The following is a 10,834-nucleotide window of genomic DNA, read 5'->3' on the forward strand; positions in this document are numbered from 1 at the left end:
TCTGGCCTTGGCCGCCTGTCTCAAAGAACCCTGTAGAAGCCTCGGTAAACACCATTAGTCCTGAACGAGCGATGATAGCAAAATCAACCCTAAGCTGCCGATTAAGCTTAAGCTGATCTAAGCTCCGGGCTAATGGAATGATATATTCATCGTGCTGTATAAGAACGGAGGCTGGACACCTGCCACGTTTCATAAGCAAGCTGCATTATGCAGAAACTGCACAGGGTAACAAATGGCTTTTTTTGTTTCTTGGCAGCCGTGGCATCAGCAGGGCAGGCCTCGGTGGTGTTGCTGGGCATCTGTGTGCCCGGTTGTGAGGACACGGAGTTGTAGATCAGTTGTCTTGCGTCCCTCCTTCTGGGGCTCTGCTAGAGTTGGGAAATCATTGGAGTGCCCATGCAGAGCAGAGGAAACTCGTCTGGAAGTGGGCAAACTGGAAAAGGCCCCGAATGTTGAGGGGGGAGGTTCTGAAATTTCCCAGGGATCATGGCAATGGCATGCTCGTGAGCATCCCTGCTAAGGAGGCTCTGCTTCCGCCATCCTCCCAGCACGGGTTGGGAGTCCAGTCAAGGGCTGGACTTCAGATCTGTTGAAATACTGCTGATAAAAAAGATTAACAGTGCATCTGGGGGCCTGGGTGGCTCAGTTGGTTAAGCATCCAGCTTCAGTTCAGGTCATGATCTCACTGTACCTGAGTTGGAGCTCCATGTCGGGCTCTGTGCTGACAGCTTGGAGCCTGGAGCCTACTTCAGATTCTGTGTCTCCCTGTCTCTCGGCCCCTCCCCCCCATTCTCTCTCTCTCTCTCTCTCTCTCTCTCTCTCAAAAGTAAATAAACTTAAATTAGAAAACATTTCCACCACTCCTATAAACTGGGGCAGTGTCTTGTAGGGGATGCTATTGGATTTTTTTTTTTGAAAAAAGTTTTAAGATTAAAAAAATTATTTGTTTAAATTCAGGTGAGTTAACATATAGCACAGTATTAATTTCAGAAGTAGAACCCAGTGATTCATCACTTACATATGACACCCAGTGCTCATCACAACAGGTACCTTCTTAAGGCCCATTCCCATCCAGCCCATCCCCCAACTATCTCCTGCCAGTAGTCCTCAGTTTGTTCTCTGTATTTAAGAATCTCTATGGTTTGTCTCTCTCTCTCTCTAGGAGGGAATTTTTTTTTTTAAATCTTAGTTTTGATTCCCTTCCCCTATGTTCATCTGAGGTTTTTTCTTAAATTCCACATATGACTGAAATCATATGATATCTGCCTTTCTCTGACTGACGTATTTTGCTCAGCATAATATCCTCCAGTTCCATCCACGTGTTGCACATGCTGCATTTTGACAGAGCAGAGATCCTGCAGCAATGACCTGTAATGTCCGTGGGCCTCACTTGCCAACTGCATTGAAATTCCCCCCACTGAGATCCCTCCTTTAGAATTATTTAACTTCTCAGACATAGATGAAACCCTTGGGGTTGGCTGGCTAGAATGTGTGAGGCCATCAACACTTCTCTCCACATATCCGCTGCATGGGCACACAGCCTGCGTTGGAACACATTCAATGATGTACTCATGTCCCACTCAGGTGAGGTAGCCCATCATCCTGTTTCTCCAGCTCCTTTTCCCATGGAACAAGTATGTTCTCTTGTGCCTTACACTAAATGGCCCTAGTTCTAGATGATATGTTTCATAGAGAACGAGCTAAGATTGTTGTTGCTTCTGCATCAGAGATCTACCCCCCTCTCAGTTTTTAGTCATTTGGATCTCAATAAAAATGATTCAGAGAGAATCTGTATCAAAATTAACATTTTGCTTATTTCATCGCCTTTTTAGTCATGACATGTCCCTGACAGGTAATGAGGTGGCCTCTGTGTCACAAGTTACAATGTTGTTAACCACATGGGCTTCCAGGCATTGGTAAGACCCGCCATCTTTTTTCAGGACCAGTTTCCTCTGGTTTGGAGAGCCGAGAATTTTAGGTGTCAGAGAGACAGTAGCTATACTTCTCCTGGGCCCACAGTAGAGATGTGGCTTCCAAAGTGTTCTGATGAGTCTAGAATGCACTCTGGCGGATGTTTTCCAATGGAAAATTATTGAATATTGACTACTGTAAAATCAACCCCAGATTATGTCCCTTGAAGACAGTGATCATATAGTCTTCTGTCCTTTTTTTGCTCCTCAGCATAATCCTTGCAAATCTTCCCATGTAGCATGACTGGGAGTTTCCTTTCATTGTTTTATGTTCTCTGCAGCTTGTCTAGATATCTCCAGAGTGTGGGATTTGAAAGAGAACAAAATGATATCCAAGTGGGTGGTGATGGGTCCTGACATTCTGCTTTACCCAGTCTTTCACTGGAAGACTGTCACTAACAAACATATTAAATGATTACATTACCACCTTGGACAGGCACTGAGCATTTGATCCAAGGAAGGTGAGAAATACAACAAGAAAACACACACCAGAAAACTCCAGTGTAGGGAGTGGGGAGGGGCTTAGGGGCTCATCCATGTGGGAATTAATTAGCAAAGTCCCACACCAGTGTGTCCAGAGGAGGGATAGGATTGTGTGCTTGTGAGTTAGCCAGCAGGTGCTGGTCTCCTCATCCCCAAATCCGTGTATGCACACAACCACAGTGTGAATGGGGGTACTGCCATTTTACAAAGAATGTTCAGGGGAAAAGACTACTCATCCCAACATCACAGACCAGATTCAAACTCTGTTGGTCACTGGCTTTGAACATTCTGAGTACTTGAAGATACCTTTGGCTGTTGGACCATGTTTTACAGAATGGGGAGCCATCTCCAGCCTTGGGCTCCTTGAGGCCAGATGAGATTTCCCAGCAACTTTTATGTCCTTGATTTCTATACCATTCTCGAGCTACCCTCCCATTAAAACATTAATGTTTTTAGGACTCTGTTTGGGGGCACTTCATTTGTAGTTTAAGAAGCCTAGGTTCTTTCCCCAAGCCATTAAGGAGTCTTTGAGCACTTGTGGTTTTTCCAGTCAATCTGATTTTTCTACTGAATTTTTCATCTCTGCTCTGTGACTTTGCTCCCATGGGTATTAAATTCTCTCCACTTGAATTCAATGAAAAGTTGGATTACAGGTTTATTTTCCTTTATTGCCAGCCAAATTATCACTAAGAGAAGGGATTATACCGAGAAAATTGGGGGGAAGGTAGAGGGAGAATGGAGGTGTTTGGGCGTATACATCATACAGCCGCCCAACATATGGACATACAACCGATGCTCTGTTCATATTGGCCACTGCCATTCTTTGAGATTGGTCAGTCAACCCTGCAGCCAAGAACTTCTCCCTGGCTGTATTTCTCTTCAGGCCCTATCACCAGAGATGGGCCCCCTTCTTCCTCATTATTCTTTTGAACACACACACACACACACACACACACACACACACACACACACAGGTACATACCCACTTAAGAAATAAAGATCCACACACTCAAAAATAATAAAGCACAACTGTTACATATCAGAGGAGGACAAATGTGAAATTCTGCCATTCTCTTAGATTCTCAAAGCTCCATCATTCTTCTCTAATACATATTTATTGCTTTCATTGCAAGGGAGAAGAGAAAAGAGGGAAGTATTATTTTTAGTTTAAGAAGAAGTAATATAAAAGAGACAAGGTCTCCAGGGAACTGATCCAGGAATAATCTTTCCTACCTCACTGTTCATTGCTAGTTCTTCTGACCTCAAAGCATTCCACGTTTCAATCTTCTTAGTTTCTTTTTTCTTGATTTTTTTTTTAAGGTCTAAGGAGAGCAATCTAGTAGGGGGTCTGATAAAAGAATTCAAAAAATGGTCTTTTATATGTGAAACCTTACATGCTCCTGGAACAGAATCATGCCCGTTCGCTAGTAATTGCTCCAGGCTTCAGGGAAGACAGAACTTCCCCACTCCAGAAGATGAAGTGCTTTCTGATGGTAAAGCCTGTTTCAATAACTGATTAGTGTTTGGAACTGTTAGTTCTTTCCTCCTTCTCTTTAACCTAACTCCTGTGTGGGTTCACACCCCCCGGTTACAGGCACTCAGTCAAAGTGGCTACATGGCCGGTGGGTCTTGGCTTTTTAAGAGCTGACACTTAGTTGTGTGTTCTGGTTTCTTGAGGCTGAGTCTGAGCCAGACCTGATCCCTGGCTTGAGGCCCAGAGTTCAGGGCCACCTGTACCAGGCATGTCCACCTCCTTGGGAGCACATGACCCAGCCCTTTCTTACACGTTTCCCGTGAGTTCCTTTTCCGTATGCACCTGATGCTTGGTTCTGTCTCTCTTCGCAAACTCGTCCTTCCCTTCTGGCTACTGAGATTGGTCTGGCCTCTTCCCCTTGGTGACTGGAGAGACAACACTGGCAAACTGGAAAGGTGTCCAGAGTGGCAGAGAGACTGCGATTCAACTTTGGCTCCATTACCATGTTGCTGGTTGGTTTTAACCTCTCAGGTTAAATATTTCAATAATTTTGTGATTGCTATGAAAACTGTATAGCACATTGATTATACATACAATAAAAAGTAGAAGATATTTATTACCACTCATTCAAGTTTCCCTCAAAAACTTTGATATGAAATTGAATCGTCAGATTTTCCTACTTTGTTTTTTTTATTTTTTTAATGTTTTATTCATTTTGAGAGAGAGAGAGAGAGAGAGACAAAGAGTGTGAGTGGGGGAGGGTCAGAGAGAGAGGGAGACACAGAATCAGAAGCAGCTCAGACTCTGAGCTGTCAGTATAGAGCCTAATGTGGAACTCGAACCCACGAACTAGGAGATCATGACCTGAGCTGAACTCAGCTGCTTAACCGACACCCACCCAGGTGCCCAGGTTTTCCTACTTTGGACTAACTTTTGATATTATATTCCCCTGCCCCAGGATATAAGTGGAGACACACCATTGAACTCATCGGTTGGCCTCTGCCTGTTCCAGCCTTTGCAGGCTCCGTAAGGGGGGGATTGATATCCAACCATTTATCATTCTTTGCAAGCTGACCATGGGGTACTAAGAACACTCTGGGATTTTTTGAAGCATGTTGCACTGGGGTTTAGTAATAAAAGGATTTCCCCCTTCTTTCCTTTGGAAGATTAAATTTAATAAGAAATACCATTGATTCTTTTTGTAGAAGTCCAAAAAATAATTTTAATTATTCTGAAATGAAAAATATAACTGCCTCCATCTTACAGCCAATGAATTATCTCCCCATAGGCGAAGCCACATGGAAAGTCATATCACAGGCAGAAAGTATCATGGTGAGAATGTCATTATTTCTTAATGTGGTGGCCTGGGCATTTGTTAATTTTGTCAGAAAATCATTTTAAGAAAATATCTTTTTTTATGAAATAGGACTGGTAATTATACACTGCGTTTTATTGCCTGCCTATTCTTAATCATGTTAAGAAGGTATTCAAACATATTCACTTTCAAATATAAATGTGATAGGTGGACTATATTTATATAGTACGGTGATGTGTCATATTTAGTTTTTTAATATTATGAAACATTAGTTATGAGCTACCTTTCTTTTTTTTATACATTTTTATAATGTTTTATAAAACATCTTTGAGAGAAAGAGAAAGACAGAGCATGAGTGGGGAAAGGGTAGAGAGAGAGGGAGACACAGAATCCAAAGCAGGCTCAGAGCCTGACATGGAGCTCGAACCCACAAACCATGAGATCATGACCTGAGCCGAAGTTGGATGCTCAACTGACAAGCGCCCCTGTCATATTTAGTTTTTAATTTTTAATACCTTTCTCTGGTAGCAGCGGTATTTTTAAAGTTTCTTCAACCAAACTGGCTTCAAATCTCTTCTAGGAAAGCCTGCTCAACATTGAGAGCTATAGTGATCACAAGACAGCATGTATTCTGAAAATACTATTGTGAAAAAGACTCAAACTCAAGATTATGTGTACTTGCACAACCAGGAAGATTTTTATAGGGTCCATCATTACTGTTTGGCTTGCCACATTGTACGTCATCACTTTTTTTTTTCTGGTGCACAAAATGAAACAACAGAAAAGTAAAGCACATAGGCTCAGATAATTCACTTACAATGATTCAGTTTGATCCCACTCATAGAAGAAATAACAGATTTTTGACTCAGACTAGAAAAGATAGTCTGATATGTTTTTGGTTTCATCTTCCCTACTCCTGTCCTAAGTCAAGAGACACGTGTGGCTTAGAGATGAGGGTGTGGGAACACTGGGGGCTGGAGAACAATGACACTCTCTAAAGCTAGCGAATTCTTAAGCTTTGCCACTGCTGATCCCAGGGTTTCCTTGTTGGTGGCCTCTGTCATTCATAGGTCTCCACTTGACTTGAGTGGCTCCCCAACTCCTCCATTTCTTTAATAAGGTTTTGGATTAAATAGAAGATACTTTCCTGTAGATATTTGTAACAAAGGATCAGTGTGAGGGCCACAGAGTTCTTAAGTAACCTGGCTGGCTATCAAAACAGTTACTTCCTGCATGTGATAAGAAAATGAAAAAAAGCTTTCATCCGTGATCTTCTGGGTGCTCTCGAACACTGCTCAGAACCATTGACCTTAAGCTTATTCATGCCACTTGAGTCCTGGAGCCTCAAAGATGGTTTTCTTCAATGATACTGCAGTGATTGGGGCCTCAGGGATATCACCTGTGAAGAGTAAAGAATTTTAGGGAATGGCAGGACACTGAGTGCCAAGGTCAAAGTCACAGCCAGAGGTTGTGAAACTTGAACCATATGTTCATTCATCTTTGCCTTCTTTCAGCATTGATTGATTGATTGATTGATTGCCAACCATGTGACAGCCATTGGACTTAGGCATTCAGAAAGAAAGATAGACATAATACTTGTTTTCTACATTGGTCAGAGGCAGAGTTGTGTAGCCCCCACAGCTGATTGTATGATAGACAACCCACTAGTGATTAGTATTGTGATAAGTAGAATCAGTGGGAAATTCAGTGTCCAGTGGAACATTAGAAATGAGTACTAGGGGCACCTGGGTGGCTCAGTCAATTAAGCATTCAACTTTGGCTCAGGTCATGATCTCACGGTTTGTGGGTTAGAGCCACACATCGGGTTCTGTGCTGACAGCTCAGAGCCTAGAGCCTGTTTCAGATTCTGTGTCTCCCTCTCTCTCTGCCCCTCCCCTACTCATGCTCTGTCTCTCTCTGTCCCAAAAATAAATAAATTATAAAACAAATTTAAAAAAAAAGAAGAAAAAGAAATGGGTACCTAACCTGTAAATAAGATAAGGTCACATTAAAATCTGAAGGATGAGTGGGGATTTGGAAGGTAATGTGTGTGGAGAAGAGTATGTCAGGGCAGGAACACTGCGTATGAAACATCTCAGAAACAGAAAAGCAGATTCCAGGAATTCTAATTCCTGTGTGACTGGAGCATCCAGACCCTAAGTGGAAATGCTGCATGATAAGTTAAGAGGGGCACGTATTTCAAATTGGATTGCCAGTCCAGATTTTTATGATACAGCATAGTATTCACAGCATTGCTTATACTACAGAGACACTTCCGAAATCACTTAAAATCTTATTGGAATGGCAAAATTGCCATCCGTGAAACAGGGTAGCACCAGGGAAATTTTGTAAGGTGACAAACTGGTTAGCAGGAGCGAAAAACATTCTAATGAGAAGTGAGAACATAGAGAAATCAGGGTGGTTTATCATCATCAGGGGATGACTCCATGCTTCATACTTGGCTGAAAATGGTAAAACGATACAACAAAATATGGTTAAATTTTCCCATTGGAGGAGCATTCTACAGGAGGGAAGGATGGGGTGACTGATATTAGACACCTCTCATGGCATCAGATATGTCTATACCTTGGTCATTTTTCAATACAATAAAGCCTTGGATAGCGAGTAACTTGTTCTGCAAGTGTTCCACAAGATAAGCAAACATTTCTAATAAATTTTAACTTGATAAATGAGCATTGTCTTGCAATACAAGTCGTATGTGTCACTGAACATGATGTGATCACCACTGAGCTAAAAGTTCTTGAAATTTGCTTTGATATGTGAGTGCTTTGGATTACAAGCTTGCTTCTGGAACAAATTGTGCTCCCGAACCAAGGTTTTACTCTATTTCCCTTAGATCTTTGCATCGGACTGGGAGGTCATCTCTATATATGATACAGCAGAGACACTTCTGACAGCACAGCCTAATGGAGAGTCTTTCTTATGAATCCCCAGAATTAGAATTCTTGGGTGAAATTGTTAAAAATGCCAATACCTGAGCCTTATACAGACCTACTGATTTAAAGAGGAGGAGACCCTAGAATCTGTATGTTCAACAAGGTCCCCAAATGCTTCTCAGGTCCCCACAATTTTGAGAAATATTGATTGGAAAAAATTTAGTGTACCCATGCTCATATTTATGCAGGAGGAAGAATAAAATAGGATGTAATAGCACCAGCCTTGGGGGTAATCAAGGAGCATTTCAGACATGATTTAGTAAGGAAAGATGACTGCCAGGACCTGTTTGTCACCGGTGTGCAATGCAATAAGGAACTTGTCTCGGACTATAAATCAGTCACTTCACTAAACTCATTCCGCTGATTTTTTTTTTTTTTAACTAGCGAACCTTTCCTGATGCAGGAAATAGTATGTGGATTCATGTCGTAGCACAAGTTCTTGATTGGAGATGGACCTTAGTTTCGTCTTGGTCAAAGGCACAGTATATGTGTGGTCTTAAAGCCTTAACAAATGTAAAAGAGTTTGGAAAAATGGCTCAAATAGACAAATGTGGAAAGAGATTCCCACAATCAAAATGAATGGATCTTACTTGCCTATGAACTATAACAATGGTTCAACTAGTTAACTGTAACTCAGTTCATATAATACTATATCAGTGATAATTATTGTGGGACACGGAAACACATTAATATGTCTTCTGTGCTAGGTAAGGTGTCCAGAGTCAGAATGCCTGAGGTCTCTGAGGGGCTTATGAGGGTCCAGTCCACATTTCTCTGTGGATAATAGAAACCTTAGGGTGGGCTGTTACATTGCCACCTAGGAGAAGCTTTTGCTTTGTAATAAATAGTATGTCAAAAATTAGACTTTTATTCTTAGACTACATGTCTATGCATGTCAGGGAAGTAGACACTGGGGAGAGTAGAAAGTTGTCTCCAGTCCAAAGTGGCTGGGTGATCACAATGGCTGAGCCTTTGGGAAGGAGCTGAGTACCTGTTCTCTGTGTACATGTGCAGCCTTCCATAGGAGAAGGGCAGAAAGAAAGTCTGGGTGGGGAAGAAATCAAGCCAATGTCATTACCAAGTTCTGGGACTGGTTCCTTCCATTGACAGAGGGTCCCGTGAGACACAGTTCTATTTATTATCTTATTTGAGAGAGAGAGAGAGAGAGAGAGAGAGAGAGAGAGCGAGCGAGAGAGCGAGCATGAGTGGGGGTTGGGGCAGAGAATGAGAGAGAGAGAATCCCAAGCAGATTCAGTGAAGAGCCTGATGCAGGGCTTGTTTTCACCACTCTTGGATCATAACCTGAGCTAAAATCAAGAGTTGTATGCTCAACCGACCAAGACACCCAGGGGACACAGATCATTCTAGTCATAGCTACTAAGTATCAATATTTAAAAAAACTTTCTAGGCATTTTCCATGCAATATCTTGTTTAAGCCTTGTAGCAATATGGTGACCAGGTGTTTCATATTACTCCTATTTTACTAATGAGGAAACTGTGATTCAAAGACTAGGAAATGTGTTGAAGTTTATACGGAGAGTAAATGGTGGAGAAGGGATTGGAACCTAGATTGGCCCTTTGGGGAGGACTTGCTCTGAATCAGGAGGTCAGATGCCCATGAGGTGCTGAGACTTAAGTAGGTGTGTCACTGCTGTGTCTCACCATCAGTTTTCAGGTCTATGGGGCAATTTATGACATTTACATAATGGCGCCATACACAAACGTTTGCCCAGAGAGTGAGAGAAGCATTTTATTCAGGATGAGCTGTGACTTTTTTTTTTTTTTAACAGATTGAACATTTGGAGTTCTTGAGTTTCACATTTATAAAGGTTTTACACCATCCCATTGAAAGTTTTGCCTATGTTTACAGTCTTCAAGACTTTGTATATAAATGTTTTACAAGCAGACAATTAAAGAAAAAAGTTATTATTAAGTATCAAATTTCCAATTGGACTTTATCTTCTTCATTGGACTTTTTTTTAAGAGGGCAGGGAGGGATACTTGTAAATGTCACATACCCAGAGGCAGCCATCTTGGTCCAGATGAAGAAAGGCGCAGAAAGTGCCTCTGACATTTATTAGTGATTGTCTCCAGGTAAAGCATTTACTTAGAAAGCTGTTCTTACAGCTTGACAGATGTTTCTTTCTTCGAGGCTATTAATTTCAAAATATTAATAATTGGTATCAATCTGTAGACTTGCAAACAATTTGTAGAAATGTAAGTTTACATCTTAATTACGTGACTTGGTTTGCAATTTAGGTCAGAGCATGCACAGTTTATTTGTAAGGATTTTCCCCTCACAGGGAGCCAGAAACTTATAAAATTGAAAGGTTTAAGCTCATTTCAAGGTAACAGAGCATTTCACATCAATATTATTTTAAAGTTAAATTTAGAAACCTGACTGGGTGTAACATTTGTTTTAGGTGTTGTATAGATTTCTACTCACTTGCTGTCTTTCCTCTTAAATCATGGAATGATAATATCCCAAATGCAGTAGAATGATTTACCTGGTGTGCTTAGATAGAACAAAATATACCTAAATGTCCCATAGGTGTATGTACTATGTAACTACATTTGTATAGTAAAATATATATTTTGTATTTACATATATTTTATATTTGTACAATATGTAAAA

Source organism: Suricata suricatta, chromosome 2, assembly GCF_006229205.1.
Source record: "Suricata suricatta isolate VVHF042 chromosome 2, meerkat_22Aug2017_6uvM2_HiC, whole genome shotgun sequence".
Lineage (NCBI taxonomy): Eukaryota > Metazoa > Chordata > Mammalia > Carnivora > Herpestidae > Suricata > Suricata suricatta.